The sequence below is a fragment of the Sciurus vulgaris genome (assembly GCF_902686455.1).
Source record: "Sciurus vulgaris genome assembly, chromosome: 10".
Lineage (NCBI taxonomy): Eukaryota > Metazoa > Chordata > Mammalia > Rodentia > Sciuridae > Sciurus > Sciurus vulgaris.
This window is the reverse complement of record NC_136470.1, coordinates 10358216-10380997: the sequence shown is the minus strand read 5'-3', so window position 1 is coordinate 10380997 and position 22782 is coordinate 10358216. Positions and strand designations below refer to the sequence as shown.

At 44.0% G+C, this 22782-nt stretch overlaps 1 long non-coding RNA gene across 1 annotated transcript; it reads left to right on the top strand.

The window, feature by feature from the left end:
* Positions 1-6414: 6414 nt before the first annotated feature.
* Positions 6415-12843, top strand: LOC306670281. The gene is made up of 2 exons (XR_013766370.1): positions 6415-6530; positions 11161-12843. It is a non-coding gene; the product is annotated as an uncharacterized lncRNA (long non-coding RNA).
* Positions 12844-22782: the final 9939 nt, after the last annotated feature.

Sequence of the window (22782 nt, the reverse complement as noted above, 5' to 3'; positions counted from 1 at the left end):
AGCAGGATTGCGAGTTCAAAGCCAGCCTCAGCAACTTAGACTGTAAGCAACTGTGAGACCATGTCTCAAAATGAATGAACGAACAAATGAGTGAATAAATAAATAAGTAAATAGGGCTGGGGATGTGGCTTCGTGGTTAAGCACCGTTGGGTTCAATCCCCAGGACCAAAATAATATGCACCTCCAAGTGGAGTGTCCAGGGCTGTTAGTGTTCTAAGCTCCAGAAGATTGGGACCTGCCTCTTGGAGAAACTGTGATGGATAAGCTTTGTTCAGGCACGAGTTGTGATGCTGTTGGCCTTGAGTTCCATGTTACCTGGTGTTTTTGTCAGCTTTCTCATTGCTGTGACCAAAAAACCTGAGAAGAACAATTAGAGGAGGAAAAATTTATTTGGGGCTCATGGTTTCAGAGGTCTTGGTCCATAGACCAGACGACTCCATTTTGGAAGGCTGAAGGTGAGGCAGAATATGGTGGAAGAAGAGTGTGGCAGGGGAAGGAGCTCAGGACGTGGCCACCAAGAAGCAGAGATGAAGCTCTGCTCACCATGAACAAAATATAAACCCCCAGCGACCTCCTCCGGCCACACCCTACCTGCCTACAGTGACCACCCAGTTAATTCCTACCGGGGGAATAATGCACTGGTTATGTTAAGACTCCCATAACCCAATCATTTCACCTCTAGACTCTTGCATTGTCTCACATATGAGCTTTTGGGGGACTCCTTATATCTAAACCATAACACCGAGTCAACCACATATGATAAACACAATGTCTTTAAAAAGAAAAATGCACACAATGGGTTATATATTAATGGGTTGACACAGTGCTGTGACGAGGCTAACCTAACCTATTTCCCCTGGGAGTATGATTCCATATTCTTTAATTCAGTGTTCACAGTGTCTTCACAGAAGATATCTGCTGCTAATAACAAGAATCGCCTGTATTTGACTCTGGGATTTGTTCCGTGTTTTTCTGATAAGGGCCTCTTTGACATTTTTCTTTAATTCCCCAATTTTATCTGTGATAAAGGAGACTTGTGTCCCCACCATTGTTCTTATTCTGCTTATCTCTTCTTCCACCTTCCTGCCTCTTCTCTGTAGTCACATGTTTATGTTCCTGGTCACCAGCTCCCATTTGCTAGGGAGTTATGACATCAACATGAGTCAGGTACCTTCCCTTGGGAAGAACACTCGGAAACCACCTCTGCAGAAGGGATGGAGAAGAGGCCAGGATCCCATGCCCCCTCTGTCTTTCAGCCTCCTCAGGCAGGTTTGGTGGCGTTTGGTGAAGAAGGCCACAGAAAGGGATCAGCAGACAGTCGGTACAGCAATCCTGTCTCCAAGTGCAGGATAGCTCTGGGGCTTCCAAGTACTCTCCAGATAAGTCCGTTTTAATGATCTTTGCAAAGACTGTCAAAGGTTGTTCACGTAACCCAACACAAGGAATTTGAAAGGTGATTTTATAAAGTTAGAAGCTACAACATGTTTCAAAAGTTTTCTTTTTTCTTCTATACACTTCTCACCAGATCTGAATCTCATTAGGACCTGGTTTGGGGTTCAGTCTGTACTTTGGTGGGACATGATGCTATAGCAGTGATCGTCCCCGCTGACAACACAGGTCATACCTACTCTGCTCTCTTTGCTAAAATTTGCACCTAGATTAAGAAACCAGAAACATTCTAATTTTTAAAACATTCAAACAAGCCTCAAAGAACAGAAGATAATAGTACACATTTGAGACAACTGCCAGTGTATAGTTGAATAGATACTATATCTTTGCTGTTTATGCTTCAGGTTGAGTAAAGAAAGAAAGTGTTAGTGAGATCTGGAATCCTTCCTACCTTCCCTATCCTGTACTTTCCTGAGGTAACCATCATGCTAAGATAATAACATTTTGATCCATGTTTATACATTAATTGTATATGTGTGTGTGTGTGTGTGTGTATACATATATATATGTACACAATTCACAACATTGCTCTCTGGATCTTAACTAAATGGATTCAGGGTAGGTGACCTTCAGCAACTTGCTTTATTTTCACACGACACTATCATTTTGAGATCTAGCACGTAGATACTTGCAGGCCTAGGTGGCTGATTCTACATCCCAGTCCCTCCCCTGTCTGTTCATGGGCATGTCCAGTGTGGCACTGTCCAGGGCAGTGCTGATTACCAGGGTGTCTCCTGGGACCTGTGTGCAAGATCCCAGCAGAAGCTGAATTGCTGACCCATTGAGTAATTTCATCTTTGTGTTTCTTGCTTGTTTACTTGTTTTTTTGCAGAATGGGGATTGAATCCAGGAACGCTCTGTCAGTAAGCTCTGTCCTCACCCCTTTTTATTTTTTGTTTTGAGACAGGGTCTCTCTAAGCTGCCCAGGGTGGCCTGGAACTTGCCATCCTCCTGCTTCTGGAGTAGCTGGGATTACAGGCTCCCTACCGCGCCCCATGGGGTATTTTCCTCTTCGATCGTTTCGAACGTCATTGTATTGATTTACACACCCATTGGCAACATTGGAGAGTTCCTGTTTTTCAACCCCTCTCCCAGTTCATGGTATTATGTTTTTAAAAACTTTGCCAGGATAATGTGTTCCAAGAAGCATCTCTTTTTCAAACTTATGTTTTCTCTGTTATTAAATATGAACTTACTTTCATGGTAACAGTCCTTCTGGGTTTTTCCCCCTGTTAATTGCTTGTTTATATACTTGGCTGATTTCTTTCCTGGATTGTCTGTCGTTTTTCTAACCTAGGATAACAGAAAGGCAGTGCTGGCTGTATGGGTGCTGTTCAGAAGAGCGTTTACGACCACCACCCTGCCTCGCCCGAGTGAAGAGGGCCCTGAATTCCACACGGTTCTGGAAACACCCCGTTCATTCTTGGACACCGTGACATGTCACCTGCCTGCCCACCCCCACATGCAGCCTGACTGTACTATTTGCCTTGAGGACTTGGGGAGTAACTAACAGTGTCCAGAGTCCTTCATTCTGTGTGTGTGTGTGTGTGTCTGGGGATTGAACCCAGGGGCACACTCTATCACTGTCACACCCTACCCCATTTCTTATTGAGACAGGATCTTGCTAAGTTACCCAAGCTGGCCTTGAACTCGTGATGGATGCTCCTGCCTCAGCCTCCAGAGCAGCTGTAGCATGTGCCATGGCGCCTGGCTTGCCTTCTGTCCTTATTGATGGGGGTCATCAAGAGAATCCCAGGCGTTAGAGATTATCCCTTGCCCTCGGCAGCCCAGTTCCTACTCAGTTCAGTATGTTCCATCCTTGACACCCTCCCTCTCCCACGCTGAAACCTGTGTGTCCCCAGAATTTAAGTCATCATCCAAATTTCTGATCTCCTCAAACTCATAAAAAATGCCCTTCCTTTGGTTGTTCCAACTGAAGCTGGGATCTCAAAGTCCTTACTTTCCCTGTAGTGCTCTCTCCCTACTGGGCCTGGAGGTAGGGCAGGTGTCCTCCTTGATCCTATGCCCCATGCAGACCATAAACCCTCTCCCATTCTAACAATAGGCTGGTACCTCATGCCAGCAGGCTAACCCACCGGGTGCGACTGGTCATCTCAGGACCCCAGGCCACATTCTCTCATACCTTGGAGAGTTCAGCTCCTGGTCCACCATTCCTCTTTCTAATTCAGGCTTGAGACTCTGGGTGATGTCAGTCATCTACTTAGGGATCCTTCCAGGGCCCTGGCCTCTTAGCTACCTGGTGTCCCTCCTCCATCTTGCCATCCATCCTACTCAGATGTCTGCTCCCTGCTTATACCAGTAGATGCACGAGCCAAAATCTGTTTCAGGCACTGCCTCTTGTCTCTCTGGTCTGCTCACTTTTGTCCCTTGGCACCAACAACCCAGCCCCCAAGCCCACTGAGACCTCCCACTCCTACACCCTTTCCTTATCTCTCTCCTCATGCCGTCACTTCCCTCCCTTCCCAGCTTAGGTTCCAAGTCAGTGGCCACGATCAGCCCCCTTGAGCCTCTCCTGTTGGCTACCGTCACTCTCCCTGCCACACTACAGCAGGGGACCGTGGCTGGAGAGAAGCACACCTCTGTCCGGTCGGCCATTCGTGCTCCCCGCACGGCATGCTTCCCTGGTCCACTGGTTCTCCACCTTTTCAGGTGAACGTCTGCTTTCCCCTCTCCTTGGTCTTCCAGTACTTCTGGTCCGCTTCACCCACGGCTTCTATTTGATGGAAGACAGAATTTTTACCTTGCTTCTGTTTTACCATCATTTCACCTTACTTTTATTTTACTGGAAAAAAAAAAAAAAAAAGAAAAGAAAAGAAAGAATGAACACAATCAAAAGGAAAGTTCCACAGATGCTCAGAGTGCAGCTCCTGTCCTGCCATCTGTCACTGCACCTCCACTTCCTGGTGAGCACACGATGCTCCAGAGGGCTCACATCTCCTCGGTGCCCCTTGTCCTGCCGTGGACATTGCTCCAGTCCTGCAGCATCAAACGCCCCGTCTTCTGGTCATTGCCATCAGAACAACATGCTGTTGGTTCTTCCTGGAGTGTGTGCGGTGGCAGGGGGACACCTTGGAAGACTTATCTATGTTCCTTTCGTTGTCTCTCTTTTCAGTCTCTAATGAAAATAGCCTCTGAAGGAAAGAACCCCAACACTACAGAGCACCCAGTCCCCGGGGACCCCCCATCAGGCCTCTGCCCCCACCATGCTTGCTGGGGCCCAGGTCTCTTAAACCCAGGGCCCCTCCCGGGCCTCCTTCGCTCCCCATCAGCAGCACTGAATGCAGCGGCTGGTGTCCTCCTAGCAGTGCCTCCGTCGCTTGGTGTCTAGGGCACCCAGGCCCTGCTTGCTCTGACTCTGGGCTTCTTTGCTGGTCCCTCCTCATCGTCCTTCTGGTGTTGGAGTGTTCCAGCCTCAGCCTCTCTACTCTTAGCTCCCTGGTGATTCCACCCAGACTTGGGTTCTAATTACCATTTACGCATGTCCTGAGATGTCATACTTTCTGTCTTCAGCCTGGATTTCTCTCTGGGGTCCCCACAATATCTCTCACGCATCTTCTTTTAAAAGCCTCACCTGGCACCTCGACTTCATTCTCCACAGCTTGAGCTCCTGCCTCCTTCCCAGGCCCGCTCTTCCAGCAGCTCAAGCCAGTCTTGGAATCCTCTGGACTCCTTGCTCTCCTTCACATCTACCAGCGGGTGCTCCGGGCAAATCCTGCCGCCTCACCTGCAGAACACACCCAGAACCTGACCACTTCCCGTCACCTCCCCTGCCACCACCAGAGTCTCTCTTAGACCACAAGAGCCTCTTGTTTCAGTGTCTGGTGTCGCCATGACAAAGTCCCCATTGGAGGCTGGTAGTTGTGTTGTTCTCTCACTGACTGAGCCAGTGTCTCTTCTGAATAAATAAATCACGGTTGGTAGATTCCCTTCTATTTTGCCTCACAAATTTATTTGAACTACTGCAAAGACTGGGTCTGAGACAGGACTGCTTTTGTGTTGAACTGGGTTTTAGCGACGTGTGCACCAGCAAAGGCTGTAAAGAGTGAGACTGATCTGGACAAGGGGAGTATGTAGGATCTGGGTGTCCATGCGTGTCTCATGTTGTTTTGTGGAAAAAGGAGCTTTCGGGACATGACAACACAGTCTCATTTCTTTATAAAAATTCAGGAGCAAAGACCAAAATGCTGCATACCAACTTATGAGTGGTGTTTATCTCTGAGGAGTGTGATGCTGGGTACTTTTTGTTTTCTTTCATGAAGTACAATTTCTAATTTTTAAAGACAGTGACCATGTGCTGGAAACACATTGGAAAAAAAAATAACAATAACAATGAAGAAAGACTGAGCAAGAAAAATACTCCGAGAAACCATCTAAGGGGTTATCACAGCAAACCTTCCTGCACTGCAAACACGTGAGCATGGCCAGGCTTTTATTTAGAGAAAGCTAATGTGATTTGGAAGATAGCACGCCTGGTTTGTGAGGTCATTGTCCCTGGGGCCTTATTATGCTCTTTCTGGTCATAGGAGAGACCCAAGAGGTTCCCAGCACAGAACAACTACTCATAAAATTGAGATGATAACAGTTGGATTATTTAGCCTAACAGAAATTGCAGCTTAAAAATTAACTTGAAGTAAAGAGTTTTAAACGAAGACTTCAATCTTTTTCACAGAGGACAGAGCAAGAAGAAGTGTCCCTCAGTGGATCGACAGCTCAAAGAAGAGATCCTTGCCAGGGAGGCTGGCGAGAGCCTGCCTGGCATGAGCGGACAGCGCGCTCTCTCAGCCCTAGGAGACCGAGATAAAGGAGTCAGCATCTGTCACAGGAGACTCAGGGAGATCTGAGCTGGCTGGCTAGGAGGCTCCTTGAAGTTCTGATTCTTTGATGTCTTGATGAAGGTATAAATCCACCTTGCCCGTTCCTGAACTACATGTCCTGGAACTCAAAGTGTCTGTATTCTTGGCTGGGACTAGCCTCCAGAGAGTTGGTGGCCATCTGTGTGATTGGAGTGCGGCCAGGATACCACTCCTACTGCCGGGTCCTGCTGTGTGAATTCCTGCCAGGTGACAATCATTTTTCGGTCATCAAGAGCCCAGTGGGGTGTGAGCAATGCACTTGTAGTTCTTTTTTTGTTTTTTGTTTTTTTTCCCCTAAGTTCAGAAGGAATAAGGTTGGAGACTTTGAGGTAACTAGCTTAGAATTTTCTCTCTGGAGAGGTCGTTAAAAAAACTTATCTGAAACTTAGACGTAAGGCAAAGGGACATGTCCGCTCAAGATCATATGGGGAGCATTGTTTGACAGGCTCACCCACCGGTAGTTTCATTCTTGAGGAGAATATACCTGTGTGTGACTTTACTATTTACTTGTTGATAAGACTGGGCATAGTAAATGTACACATTAACTTGTCAATTTCTGTCCACAAGGGTCATAGACTTATTCCCACAGAGGAGCATTCACCCGCTTCCCAGCTAATCTGACAGTCATTCCAACATTTTATTTTGTTCTTAAATGCTGGTAAAATTCCACAGATGTTCTTTGCGCTTCTTTACTATCCAACTGGCTTAATGAGTTGAATATTGATTTTATATTTGTGTAAGAGTCGTGTGTTTAACTTTGTAAACTTAATGCTATGACAGGAAGGCGAGGAGACGCTAGGGCCGTGGCGTTAAAGGATCTCATTTAGATGTGACGAGCTTGGTCTACGGTCATTCCGTGGAGCAGCAGGATGGATCAGGTCTTATGGGTAGGGAGCCCCTTGGTGAGCAAGTGGTCACTGGATTGTTTTCCAACCTTAAGAGCCAGCCGAGAGCAAGGTCCCAAGGAGAGGATGTGGGTGGAGCCAGGGCCACCAGAAGGGAAGGAGGGGATTTCTGAAGGCTGTTAGGATTAGATTCAGAACCAAGGCCCCTGGCAGGTGCAAGTGTCAAACTGGAGAAGGAGATTTCAGAGGCGGAGGAATCCGGGAAGACAAGGCCTGGGTGTGACTGTGGGAGGAGCTGGTTGAAGTGGGCCTGGAGCCCCTGGAACAGAGGCGGTGAGGCAGCAGGTGGCGGGAGCCAGAAACCCCCTGTGCTCCCTGGTGGTGGCGACAGGAGTGCCTGCCCTGGGCGGCTGGAGGAGAGCCAGGCCCAGGCACGGTCGGAAGGTCAATGAGGTATGCAGAGCAAAGGAGAGGGCAGGGAGTGCCACAGAGCTGCGGGGGACAGGCCCAAAAGCACGGGTGGCCAGAGGGGCTGACGTTTTGGACCTCACTCAAGGATTTTTCAAGATGACAGACACAAATGGAAGAAGCTGGCCTTGAGAGGCCCGACCACCACAGCCATAGTCTGGGTGACACAGCAGAGGGTCGGAGTGAGGTTGTGGCCCATCCTGCCCCAGGCACTGAGGTACAGGTTATCCTCAGACTCTGACTTGTCTGGGGTGGACATCTCATTCTAGTACCTGGTCAGGAAACAGGCGCCTCTGTCTCCCAGGCACCTGCAGATGGGGAAGGTTCTAGAGGAGCAGACCCACCTTCTCTCAAGCCATACAAAGCACCACACAGCCCTGGAAACCTTTGGACCTGCAGGGCCGCGTTTTAGTCTGGGATGGCCACCTGGAGATGGCTGAACCCCACCCCACCTGCCATCCTGGGGCTGCCAACCTGGCCCCTGTCCGAGCTCACCGCTGCGCTGCACCCTGATTGCTGCTCCCCACAGCGGAGAGTTTAGCGCCTCCACCCAGGGGCGCGAGCTTCTCCGGAGGCACCCACTAGGCTACCCCGTACTCTCTTGTGTGGGCGCCGCTTCCCCCCATGTGCCTCTCAGCTGCAGCTACGAATTCCAGTTTTATCTCAGTTGTGTTTTTCACTTGTTTGCCTTTGATTATGGTTTAGTTTTGAGAGGGAAGAGGCCTACACAATCCAGCTCCCTTTTTTCTTTCTCAGATGGAGTAACAAAGCTTATTTATAGTGGAATTATTTTTTTCCATTATGGCATGTTTGGTTTTATTATTCTATCACCTTGCATTTTGAATTGCATAGGGGAAGGAACACATAAAGGAATATTCCATCCGGCCCACCTGCCTGGAGCTGACTGAAGAAAAAAGAAGACAAAACATTCCAGGAGTCACTCGGTACCATAATGTTTTGCCCTTGACTAGCAGAATGAATTACACTTCTGTGTGAACCCTGTCGAGTCAGTGGAAGTGGATGTGAGGTTCAAAGTAGCCTGAGGCAGGAGGATCCTTGAACTCAGCAGGTCAAGGCCAGCTTGGGCAACATAGTGAGACCCTGTCTCAGGAGAAGGAGGAAGATTCAAAATATAATCAAGGCCAGAATCACACCCTAAGTCCATTTCTTCCATCTCTGATGAGTCTCTCCAAGCCTGCACTATGACACTGCAGAGCACAATCCTTACACTTCTGCAAAGAAGTTGTTCCTTTTGCTCCAGGACTCTTGGTAGAAACTTTGGTCACCACAACATGGCTACCCAGGTTACTTCTCTATAACCCTGATCTTTGCTCTCTTAGGTCTGGAAAGAGAACAAGGAAAACTTCTCCCCTTAGAACCCAGGAGCTTTGATTGCTCAAGCTGGCTTTTATAAGATTTGGTTGTATTTCATATAGATGCTGGTTACATGTTCTAAAGTCTTTGGTTCGAATCCATGTTTCTCACTGTTTTTATAGCATTGGCCTAAGTAGGTTCAGTCATGCATTGTTGAATGGCAGGGGTGTCTTCTGTGAAATGAATCATTAGGTGTGTTTGACATCATGCAAACACATCATGTGAGTGTACATACACAAACTGAGATGGCTACAATATGACTAGGTGACCTAATATTATGGGACCACCACCATGTGTGTGGTTCGTCACTCGCCAAAATGTTGTCATGCATAACTCTCTAAACAAGAAAGAGGCTTATGCATCTTCCTTCATTTCTAGGAGAGAAAATGGAATCACAGGCGAGAGCTCAGCCTTGCTTGAAATCCCCAAATGTAGGGGAAGAGCGTTCATTGAACCTTATTGCTTCTGCTTCAATTTGTACAGATAAAAGGGAAGCAGATCTTTGCCAATTTGTATGCTGTCCAGGAGGGGCGGGTGCTTAGGATCCCATTTTTCTGTAGTTGCAGGTTCTTTAGCTGCTTTAAAAAGCATCCTACCAATATGGAGAGATCAGAACCCTCATCCACCATGGATGCAAATGCAAAATGATACAGTTACTTTGGAAAACAGTCTGGCCGTTCCTAAAAAACATTAAACATAAAGTTAGTATATGATCCAGTAATTCCATGCCTAGGTATGTATACCCAGGAGAATTGAACACTGCATGTATGTGCAAAAACTTGTATACAAATGTTCATGTCAGCATTGTTCATAATTTTTTCCTTAAGATCAATGAACTCTCTCTCTCTCTGTTATCTGTTTTGTTCCTTATCCAGTCCTATCTTTTTGGAAACAACTCAATAGTAGTGTGAATAAAAGATCTCCCCTCACCCCAATTCTTCTGTTGCATGGAGGGGAGTTCTACGCCTGAGGTCAGATTGGGCCCACAGCCTCCAAGGCAAAGCCATGGACTTGTCACAGCCGGCCTATCTGTGTTCATCTGTGGAGACTCAAGTCATAATATTGCATGTGGATTTACCTTCCTTGAGAATTTAGTTCCTTTTTTTTAAACACATTTTTTAATTTCATCATATTTATTTCTGTGCTCTGCCTCAAGCTCTGACAAATTTGAATTTTTCCAAAAGCACCGAGAAATGCATTATTCCAATTATGATGGTTATTTGTAGTTGTGCTTTTAGTTAATGAAATAATGAAAAGATGGGATTCAATATTTTTTCCTTTGGCTATTTTATTCTTTTGCATTGTGCATTTCCGTATTTTGCTTTCAGTCGCCTCATTGAATTTTTGATCTCTGAAGTAGCAATTTTAAATAGCTATCCAATGGCATATGTATCCACAACAGAGAGTGTTGCCAAGCACACAAAATGAATGGACTTCTTATTGAAATGTCGAACGCCTGCGTAGCAGAGTCCATATGTAGAACTGTGACTGAGCTCTGGAATGGGGTTCCATGATGAACATCATCAGGACGACAGTGTCCAGTGGCTTGAGAGTTTCACTGAACTTAGTAGTTCCCTAATGCTATCTAGCAAAACAATGTGATTCTTTTTTCTGCATGGTCTCAGGTGCCCACTGAAGTTCACATCCTGGCTGCTCTGAAGCACTTGCTGTGACCCACACTTTCCATGGTGTGGTTCTTTTCTGGCTCATGAGCACTCCTTTCCATCTGCCAGTTACACTCTTCCTCCCCTGTTCACTGGGACCTTTCCTGAACCCAAACCACCCTGGGTGCTCTCCATGGGTTTCCGAAGAGCCTTGCTGTGACTTCTCAGCTGGTTCAATATGTCTGTCCCTCCTTCCTGGCTAAGGGTCCTTTCTGTGCCACGAACCTCTTTGGCCGTTGATGAGGCCTGTGGATCTTATGTCAGAATCATGTTTTTGAATGTGTAGAACACCTTGGGTTCTGGTTCTGGGCAAGGTGGAGAAAGCACATTCCACCCTGTTTCCCAGTGAATGCTGCCGTGAATCCCACGTGGTGTATGGAATAGCTACTCAAAGACTCCAAAAAACAAATGTTAGCTGACTGGCCAGGAAGACAGAATCCCAGGTCCTGCTGATCTGGTGATGAGTTATCATTTCCTCTTTTCCAGAATCACCTGCCCTTGATTCAGCACAGCCTGGGACCCAGAAATGGACACTGTCACAGAGGGAGAGAGAGAAAGACCCTGGGGAAACCCCGAAGGAGGTCTCCTAATACTTAGGAGGGAGAAATCCCGTTCTGTTTTTTATTTGCTCCCTTCTCTTGTGTCCCAGCTCCCAAGCAATCCTGTGAAGGCCGGGGCAGAAGACCTTGCAGAAGTCTAACCCTCTCAGGAAGGGGACTCTTCCCTATTATTAGAGAAGCTGCAGTCCCCAGAGGGTGGGAAAACCCCCTAATACTATTTTTCCCCCTCTCTGTCCTCTTACAACTTGTCCCAGAACACAGATAGGATTGTGGGAGGTACATAGTAGAATAGGCTCCTGGGAACTAGAAAGTACCAGAGAGCGGGAAGAGGAGCATTGTGACGTTGTTTATGAATTCTGGCTCCCTGCTGAGATGTACAAAAATAGACCTGACCATAAATAACATACCATCCACTTTGAGAACTGAATTACAAAACAAAACATCACCCAGATCCCAGGCTGGCCACTGGCCGCTCTGCAGTACGTTGGGACAGATCTGAAATCCTGGAAAACAGAACTGATATTGGAACCACAACCCATGGAAGACTGGAACTTGTGACCCACGTTCAACCAGGTAACAAGACATTTCTTATAGAACTTAATGAAATCCAGTCTTCTCACATGATCATCAAAATGTCCAGGAGATAATAAAAAACTGCTCATACATATGAAGAATTTGGAAGCTCTCAACATGTATATGAAAAGAAAATCAACAGATGCCAATGTTGATGACACAGAATTTAAAGCAGTGGTTACGAAAATGCTACCATGTATGTGTTTTAGTACTGGGGATTGAACCCAGAGGCACTCTACCGCTAAGCCATAGTCCCAATGTTTTTTAGTTTTTTTTGTGTGTGTGTGACAGGTCTCTCCGGTTGTCAAGATTGACCTTGAACTGCTTCAGCCTTCCAAGTCTCTGGGATTGCAGATGTGCACCACTACATCCAGCTGACATTCTTAAAATAAATGAAAGGATTAAAAATATTAGAAAGAAACTGAAGCTATAAAGAAGACCCAGAAAGACATTGTAGAATTGAAAACTCATATAACTGAAACAAAAATCTCACTGGATGGACTCAATAGAAGGATGGAGGTGACGAAGGAAAGAGTCTGTGAACTTCAATGTAGATCAATAGACATTATGAACTCTTAATAATTCAGGGAAAAAGGATTGAGAAAGAACAGAGCTTCATGAACCTGTGAGGAATTACAAAAAGGCCAACAATCTTGTCTTCAGATTCTTGGAAAGAAAGAAGAAAGAATGAGGTGCATATGAAAATTTGAAAAAACAATGGCTGAAAGTTTCCTAGATTTCGGGGAAAATATAAACCTCCAGATTTCAAGAAGTCTAGGAAAAATCAGGTACAGTGGCTCACACCTGTAATCCCAGCAACCTGGGAGGCTGAGGTTAGAGGATCACAAGTTCAAAGCCAGCCTCAGTAATGTAGTAAAGCACTATCCAACTTAGCAAGACCCTGTCTCAAAATAAAACATAGAAAGGGCTGGGGATATGGTTCAGTGGTGGTAAAGCACCCCTGGGTTAAATCCCTAATACCAAAAAAAAAAAAAAAAGAAATCTAGGAAAAATAAATCCATGCCCAAAAATAAAATCCATGCCCAGATACGTCATTATCAAACTGCTGAAAACTAAAGAAAAATATTATCTGTAGTAGCCAGAGAAAAACAATACATTACTTAAGGGGGAATATGGTTCAAATTGCTACAGATTTCTCCAGAAGGAAATGGAACATTTTTCAAGTGCTGAAAGAAAAGAGCTGTCAACTTCCAATTCTATTTCCAGTAAAAGTGTCCTCCAGGAATACAGACAAATGAAGGCTTTCTTGAGTGAAGGAATACTAAGAGGGTTCATGGTCGTTAGCCCTGTTGATACAGAAGTTCTTCAGACGGATGGGAAATGACACCAGAAGGAAAGTGGGAATTCCAAGGAGATATGAAGAGAGTAACAGAAATGGCAAGTACCTGGGTAAATATAATAGACTCTTCTTCTCCTGAGTTCTTTAAATATGTTCGATGCCTGAAAACAGAAATCACAACGTTGTTTAGAGGGGTTCTTGGTATATCTTGGTGTAATGAATGAGACAACCGCAACAGGAGGGAGGATAAATGGGAAACTACAGGTTGATAACATTCCACTTGAAGTGGTAAAATATTAATTCCATACAGACTGTGAAAAATTGAGTATGTATAATTTAACACCTACAATAAGCACTTTAAAATTACATATGAGATATTTAGCAAAAATGCGATAACTGGGCTTGGTGGTGCACTCCTGTAATCCCAGGTAACTGGGGGGCTGAGGCAGGGGGATTTCACGTCCACTGCCAGCCTCAGCTAGCGAGACCCAATCTCAAAATAAATAAATAAATAAAAAAGGTTGGAAGTGTAATTCAGTGGTAGAGTGCCCGTGGGTTTAATTCCTAGTACAGGGGGAAAAAATGGTGAAAGAGATAAAATAGAAAATGTTCAAAATAACCTAAAAGAAGTCAAGAAAATAAAAAACACAGAAACTAAAGATAGACAAACACACAAGTGATAAAACATTACATGTAAATTAAAAACGATTATGTTAAATGTAAATGGACTAATTAAAACAGATTGCTATGACAGAATTTTAAGATGACTCAATTATATGGTGTCTACAAGAAACAGATAGATAATAGATAGATGATAGATAGATAGATAGATAGATAGGTAGATAGATAGATAGCCAGAGTCAAGAAAATTACCAGGGATAGAAAGATGTAATATATAATGCTTTTCATTAAGAAGACAAAACAATCCTAAATGTGGATGTACCAACCAAACAAGAGAGCTGGAAAATACATGGCACAGAAACTAACAGAACTGAAATAAGAAATAGATGTCAGCACAAAAAGACCGGGTAGGATGCAAACCTAATGCCTACTCTCAGCTCTTTATTCAGGGGGATGAATGGAGCCTGTGGACCCACCTTCCTGGTGAAAAATGAGCCACTGAACAAAGAAAGGGACTGGGTTCACATGGGTTATTTTGTCAGTGTGCTTGGACAGTCAGGAGTGTGAGCCCTTTCCGTCAAGGTCTGTGGACAGTGCCTAAAAAAGATCTTGCTTTGGAGGAGATGCGCCTCCTAGAGACTGTTTCATTTGAGGATGGTAAAACGTCCTCTCTGCCTGCAGCCAGCGTCTTGGAAACATTGGTCTTGGGAGATGACAGCTGTCAATGCACGGCCTTCATTTTTACTTCCTTTTCTTTTTCTCAGGTCTCATTATTTTGGGAATTTCTTATTCTCCGTGTCTATTAATAGGCAAATCCACACTCATAGTTGGAGGTGTCAGCATTGCTCTCAGTGATGGACAGAATTCAGTAGACAATCAGCAGAGAACCAAGCAACACTATAGACAAGAGGTCCTGATTGACATTTATAGAACGAGCTTCTGAGAATGTTCTGTAATGCCGGCTTTCTTTTTGTAAATTCCTGTAGCTTTTGTTTATCATGGAAGGATCTTATTTCATCGTCAAATCTGAAAGTAAGTTTTGCTGGGTATAAGATTCTTGGTTGGCATCCGTTTTCTTTCAGGGCTTGGTAAAAGTTGTTCCAGGCCCTTCTAGCTTTTAGGGTCTGGATTGAAAAATCTGCTGATATTCTTATTGGTTTCCCCCTGAATGTAATTTGATTCTTTTCTCTCGCGGCCTTTAAAATTCTGTCTTTATTTTGTATGTTAGGTATTTTCATAATAATGTGCCTTGATGTGGGTCTGTTGTAATTTGATATATTTGGAGTCCTCTAAGCCTCTTGTACTTGGTTTTCCATTTCATTCTTCAGATTTGGGAAATTTTCTGATATTATTTCATTGAATAGATTGTTCATTCCTTTGGTTTGTTTCTCTAAGCCTTCCTCAATCCCAATAATTCTTAAATTTGGCCTTTTCATGATATCCCATAATTCTTGTAGATTCTGTTCATGATTTCTTACCATCTTTTCTGTTTGGTCAACTTTGTTTTCAAGATTAAATATTTTGTCTTCGATATCTGAGGTTCTGTCTTCCAGGTGTTCTATCCTATTGGTTATGCTTTCTATGGAGTTTTTAACTTGGTTTATTGTTTCCTTCATTTCAAGGATTTCTGTTTGGTTTTTTTTCAATATCTCTAACTCTTTATTGAAATGATCTCTTGCTTCCCGTATTTGCTCCTTTAACTGTTGATTGGTGCGATCATTTAATGCCTGCATTTGCTCTTTCATCTCCTCCTTCAATGCCTGCATTTGCTCTTTCATCTCCTCGTTTGCTTCCCTGATTGTTTTAATTATGTACATTCTGAACTTCCTTTCTGACATTTCTTCTGCTGTGCTGTCATTGGGTTTTATTGATATAGTATCTAGGTTTTTTTGGGACATTTTCTTCCCTTGTTTTCTCATATTGGTCAGATGTCAGTGGGACTCTGTGATATTGCAGAATTCTTCTATTGGCTTATAGTGTCCCTGTAGATTTCCAGTGTATCACCTTCCTGCCTTCAGTAGCCTGAAGTCTTGGAGTAACTTGATAATGAAGTGCTTCCGAAGAAAGCTGCCCCTAACCCGCTACTGGTTCCAGGGAGAGAGAGAGATCTGGAGAGGTCTCTGGCTGCCCTGCCCTGGTCCCAGAAGCTGCTTGCGGGTTGGAGGTCTCTGCTGGCTTGGGGACTTGTGGCTGGCTCTGTGTAGAAAGGCTCTCACTGGGTGGTCTGCTCTGAGAAGCTAGCCTGGAAAGGCGCTTCCCGCCAGAGGGGGCCAGGCTGCTTGGGTAAGTCCCTGGCTGCCCTGTCCTGTTCCCTGAAGCAACCTGAGGGCAGGAACTCGCCGTGCTGGTTCAGGGACTCGAAGCTTGGTTCTGTGCAGAAAGGCTCTCACTGGTGGGCCTGCTCTGAGATGCTGGAGAATCTGGCCCTGTGGGAGGAGCCCACCGCCGGAGTGCACAGGGCTGCCTGGGGAAGACTCTAGCTGCCCTGCCCTACTCTAATAAGCTGCCCGAATCCGGGCCTGCCGCCTGGGCAGAGCTTCACCAGGTGGGGGAGACTCACCCCGTGGCTCTATTTTAGTCCGAGTCTCTCAATGCCTCCCCTTCTTGAACCTGGGTTCTGGAGTGACTGGAGATGCGGTCACCCTCTAGTCCGCCATCCTGGATCATCCCCTAGAACGAGCTTCTGAACAACAACAGAATACACTTCCTTCTTAACTTCACATGCAGTTTTCACCTAGATAGACCATATCCTAGGTCATAAAACAAATTTTAACAAATTTAAAAACTGAAAATCATACAAAGTATCTTCTCTGATCATAATGCAATTACACGATAAATCAATACAGAATGAGAGAATTTCCATACTTTTGGAAATTAATCAGCACAATGGAACTTGTAAATACTTCACAGGTCAAAGAGGGAGACAGCATTTTGAACTGAATGAATATGAAACACAATAAATCAAAATTTGTGAGATGCAGCCAAAGCAGTGCTTACAGGAAAATTTATACCATTAAAACACTCATATTGGAAAAGAGAAAAATAACAACCTCACAATCTAAGCTGCTGCCTTAAGAAATTAGAAAAAGAAGAGCAAAATAAAACTGAAGCAAGTAAGGAAAGGGAATAATAAGAGCAGAAATCAATGAAATTGAAAACAATTTCAAAAACAATAGTGCAAATCAATGAGTTTTGTAAAATTGATCAATTTGTAACACCACTGGCAGAGAGGAAGAAAGAACACAAATTACCAATATGGGGAAAGGAAAAGAGGCCATTACTGCAGACTCTGCTTATTAATTTGACAATTTAGATAAAATGGGGGAAAAAAATTCTGCAACAAGTTAACAAAAGTCACCCAAGAAGCATGTGGATAACTATCACTATTTTAAAGTTGAATTTGTAGTTTAAATCCTCTATAAAAGCAACTTCCAGACACAGATTCTAGCATATGAGCATACACTACCAAATATTTTAAAAAGAAATACAATGAGTTCTATGTCATTCATTGTATTTTCTTCCAGAAAACGGAAGAGGACAGAACACTTCCCAAATTACTTTACATGGTCAGCATTACCCTATTACCAGAGCCAAAGATGGTGCAATAAAAGTACTGAATGATCTCTCATGAACACATTGCAAAAACATTAGCAAAATATTAGCAAATACCCAGCCATACAGAAGCATACAAAAAGACATTTAACATAATTGACCATTGGGGAAATGCAAATTAAAATCCTGATGAAATATAACCACACGCATAGTTGAATGGTGAAAATAAAAAGTGCTGACAATACTGAGAACTCACAATAATGCAAAGCAATCAGAACTCTGATACATCACCGTCAGGAATGCAAAAGTGCACAGCCACTCTGAAAACCACTTGGCAGTTTCTTATAAAACTAAGCATACACTTAACATATGACCCAGCAATCCCAAGTGAATGGACAACTGATGGCCACAGAAGTCTGCATGAGTGTTTACAGCAGCTCTGCTCGTGATCCCCAGTAACAGAAAACAATCCAAATGTCCTTCAGTGGGTAAACAGGCTGTGGCACATTCCTACAATGGAATACCACACCTTCAGCGATGAACAGGACTGAGCTATTGACACATGCCACGTGAATAAATCTTAAGCATAGGTGGAGGGAAAGAAGCCAATCTCGAAAGTTCTGCAGGACCATATGATTCAATTTATGTGAAATTCTTGAGAAGATAAAACTCATGACAGAACAAATCAATTATTTCCAAGAGTGAGAGGCTAGCAAAGACTAGTACCTCTTAAGTGCTCTAATTTTTCCCCCATTCAAATTCTAATTATTAACAACTTGGGGGGAGAATCTATGAATCCTGAATTAAAAACCCTGCTGTAGCCCTGTGTACCCTGTGTAGAAAATGTGTCCATTTTGTTCATTCTTCTATGCCCCACTTCTAGTAGGATGGCCTGGCACATAGTACATGCTCAATTATTTGGTGAACGAACAAACTAGCAAATGATTTAAGCATTTAACAGTGCCTTGGGAGAGTCAAAGAAAGATCGGTGCATTTGTTTAACATGCAGTCACTGTTGGTAATTATTAGCTGGACTCCCTCTAATGGCTCTCTTTACTTCTCCGCTTAGGGCACTGACCAAGTTTTGTCTTGTGTGGCTGTACCTGCACTATTTCTGAGCATTTCTCCAGTTTCTGTCCTGTGTAGGAAATACAATGAAATACACAAGTCCACAATGACATGCCTATGGTCACTGAAGGTGGTAGATAACTGTCAATGTTTGGACTTTGAGATTTAGCAGGCTCTGCACAACAGGAGTCAGTTGGGGCAGGGCTGAGATAATAACAAGATTCCCTCAAATAGGCCCCGTAGAACTTAATCATCAAGAGGTTCTGGAAAAGTACAGACTGAAGAAGTTGCTACACTTTCTTGACCCTGCCATGTACCAGCTATCTTTTTTGATGGTCTCTGGGAGGGCTGTTTCATAGACCTAAATAAAAGGTTGGGAGAGGCTAATGCCTTAGGTCAAGTCCAATCTAAGATGTCCTTGATGGTAAGAACAACCATTATTTTATACATGGATAAGAAAGAAAGAAACCCTGCCAACAGACTCCAATGGATGACTTTAATGACAATCTTGAATGGCATCTGAATCAATCACATCAGATTCCTTTTAAATTAATCTTTCTCTCTTCTGAGGGGTTTGGCAATACAACAGATGTCTCAATAACAGAAAGCAACACAGCTTGCTCAGCTCATGGGTACCTTTCTTTTCCAGGTTTCTAAAGCACTGGGTTGTTCTTTGCAAGAAAATGTGGACTCATGACCATTCCTTCTGTGACAACATTCTTCATTAATATCACATTTACATCCTGCTACTTGGCTTCTGTGCCCAAGTACAAAATAGCTTGTCATTTCAATGCTGAATCATAGGAAACTCTTTTGGAGGACATTTCTAAATAGCAGTTCAATGCTCACATTAAACTTACAATGTGTATATCTCAACTGAAGCAATAATGATGTAAATTGCTCTAACCCAAGGGCTTTACTTAGGAGTATCAGGGCAATAATGTCATGACTGCCAGTTGGTGATGGATTTTTAAATTTTTTCTCTACTGGGGATTTAATCCAGGGTTGCTCTACCACGGAGACTATCCCCAACCCTTTCATACTTTTTAAATTCTGAGACAGGGTCTCACTCAGTTGCCAAGGCAGGTCTTGAACTTGCCATCCTCCTGCCTCAGACTCCCACGTAGCTGGGATCACAAGCTTGTGCAGCCATGCCTGGCGGCTGATGGCTTTTGAAGGGCACCATTGATTAAGATGCATCCCAACTTCAGGGATGTTAAGTCGGGAAAATCCATGCATCTTAGAATCAGTGGAAATGCAGTGGTTCTGTTGGCTTCTGTAATGAGGGAGAGAGTTTTGCACTTAGCACGTGCTTCTTGAGCTTCCTGCTTGCTGGGGAATGTTCTAAGGCTGTGGTGAACACGCTGGATGACTCTCCTGCCCACATAGTGCTCACACAGAAGGGAGGAGAGATAGTAAATGAATAACCAGAAAAATGATCATGCTATTCTAAGTACAACGAAGGAAATAAACAGGAAGCTGAGGCGGAGCCTCGTGGTGGGGCAGGTACAGGGTGTATATACACGTCTGTGATAAGCCTTCTCAAATCTTGCTGATTTCCAACTAAGTCAACATTTAGACTCTGGTGTCAGAGTCATTGAGAGCTTGAGGAGGGATCAACTGTCCCAAGGTTTCAGTCTCCAAACAGGCAGTCCCAGGCTTCCTGGCACTGAAGACCACTATGTGGGAGTCCTAGCTTGGTTTCTTTTTAGTTTAATATTTTATGACGAACAGAATAAGAATTTTTTAAAAAACCAAATAAAAATTAATATTTTATGACCATTTCCAGGGTCTGATGAAATTTGATACTAAGAAACTACAACTGTGACTTTTATTATCTTTCACTTTCATCTCTCCTATTTTCATCAATAGAAGTAATAGATACGACCAAAATCTTATAAGGAACCCTTAAGGTATTCAGTCACCCAACAACACTGATTAAACTCCTACTTAAAGTCCTTTGTGGGCTAAGATGATAGGACAAGGTAGCTCCAAGGGCTGAGAAATCCTGTCTACAACAGGCAGAAAAGAGGACAGCACATACCTGTAATTCTAGTTGCTCAAGAAATGGAGGCAGGAGGATTTTGAGTTCAAGGTCAGCCTGAGCAACTTCAGGAGGCACTGTCTCAAAATAAAAATTAAAAAGGGATGGAGCTGTAGCTCAGTGACAGAATGCCCCTGGGTTCAATCCTCAGTTCAGATATAGATATAGACATAGATATAAATATAGAGGATATAGACATAGACATAGGCAGATAGTTAGGTGTATTAAGGTTGTGGCATAAAGGACGTCCATCAAAACCTCTGACCCGGACAAGGTGGGTGGTTGATGAAGCAGGCTCAGAAGGGCAGGGAAAGCTTCTTTCTTTTGTAATTTTACTTTACTTTGGATGGACAATATCAATCAGAGGCTCTGCAGAAGGGTAATTTTCTTTGCCTTTGAAATGAATTAAAGGCAAAACCAACTCCATCCTTTCATGTTAGGACTTATTTTTGTAAAACTGTACCTTTCTGGTTTTTAACTAAAAGACAAGCCGAAGTCTGGATTATATCTGTTTCTGTGGCTATTAGAAACATCTACTTTTCTCTTTGAAACAATGATCTGTGTATCCTTGGCTTTCCTTCAAGCAAGGAGCCACCATGAGAAGTTATTTTCTAGTCTGTGTGCAAATGTGGTGATCAGGTTGCCAGTGACAATACAAGGCAGAGGTCCTCTGCTTCCTCCGCTGGCCTGAGGACTGTTTGACTTCACGATGGCATAAAAGCGATGCACATTCGGTATGAATCATGCTTCAAGTTTTGAATTGTGATCTTTTTCCCAGGCTAATGATGCACACTGGATACTCTCACAACCCTGGGCAGTGCAGCATGCCCACGGCTCCCAGCCAAACTGGTGACCCTGCCACCACAGAATCCTCTTCATCCCGCAATTACTTTCCGTAAAATGCTTCAAACATTCTTGGCCCCAAGTGTGCTTTCCACTGTGCGCATCGATGGTGAACCCACCCAGCATTCTGGTTTTCACATTCAGTACAGTGGTAAATAAACTATGCAAGATATGCAAGACCAGTTTAACGGACTTTGTGTCACATGGTTTTGCCCCACTGTTGGCACAAAATTCAGGTAGACTGGCCTTGGAGGTAGGTTAGGTGTATTAAATGCATTTGCTGCTCCTGATATTTTCATGAAGAGGATGTAACCTCATCACGAGTCCAGGGGTACCTATACTTGTGTTAGTTTTCACAAGGCCACGTGGACTTCCTGCTTGATCTCTGCTGTTCAGTCCCAGGATGGACACGAACAACTCAAATGCCTACGCTAATATTTGAAGGCTACTACGTGACTCTGCTTCTTTCTCCTTAAACACTTCACATTTTATTTTCTCTCATATCTCTTGAGCACACCATTTTCTCTTTAAGGACCCATTCTGTTGAATGTCACAGCCAGTGTTAGAAGCATTGTTATTTGAATCAAGCAGTTCAACTTGCCACGTGATCACTCCTGTGGATCATTTTTTCAAAAAAGATGGAAGTTGTCGACTAGAAATCGGGGAGGGCATTACTTCCTCCACCTATTCCTAGCTCATAGATGTCAAATAAATGGAACATCCAGTGTGAGGCTGTGTGTGTGTGTGCTTGGAGCTGTAGAAAAGTTATGTAGAATTTGGAATCAACATTTCAATTAGATATGCTGTACAGGCTGATTTTATTTGCAAGCTGAATAGCTGATGTCAAAAATAGATTTGCCTTTCTTTCCAAAGTGTGGACAAGGGCCAGTAAGTGGCAAAAATAATCACATGCCTTTCTTGGACTCCCTACTTTTCACCCCTAAGGGTTTTCTTGTGTAGGAACCAACAATTCCTTGGATGGGAGCACAGAATAGGCTAGTCATTATTTTGAGATTTAGGGGACTGCAGATTCTTGGCAGGGCTCCCTTGTTTTTCTAGAGTAGTAGGCAAGTTGTTGGACAAAAGGCAAGAAGCTGATCCACGTCGCTAGCTTTGGGTTCTTTATGAACAAATGGGACAAATTGAGCAGCTGGCCTGCTCACCTCTCTCTTTGTTTTGTGAGATAACAGCGCTGGTGGCTGCGGTGGTGGGGTGTCCCCATCCTGGTCTCCTACAAAATGACCAGCGCTTCTGCCTTTTCCTCTTGGCTTGCCGGCTGCTATAGGAAGACCTAGGGGAGACGTCTGCTTGTTGCCAGCACAGCCCCCGAGGGTTAGAAATAGAAGAATTGCTTGTAGAGAGAGAACAATCACTCCATTGTCAGACTCCTTTTTCACTTTTCATGCAAGCGCGGGGTTGCTCTGTAGCACAGTCGGAGGTACTGTGTTGGGAAGGCTTTGCTCTCGTGGCAACGTTTCCTCTGTGCCTTCTGCTGCTTCTTGCATTGGAAAATTCCATCCTTTAACACTGGGATTATATGTCACCGT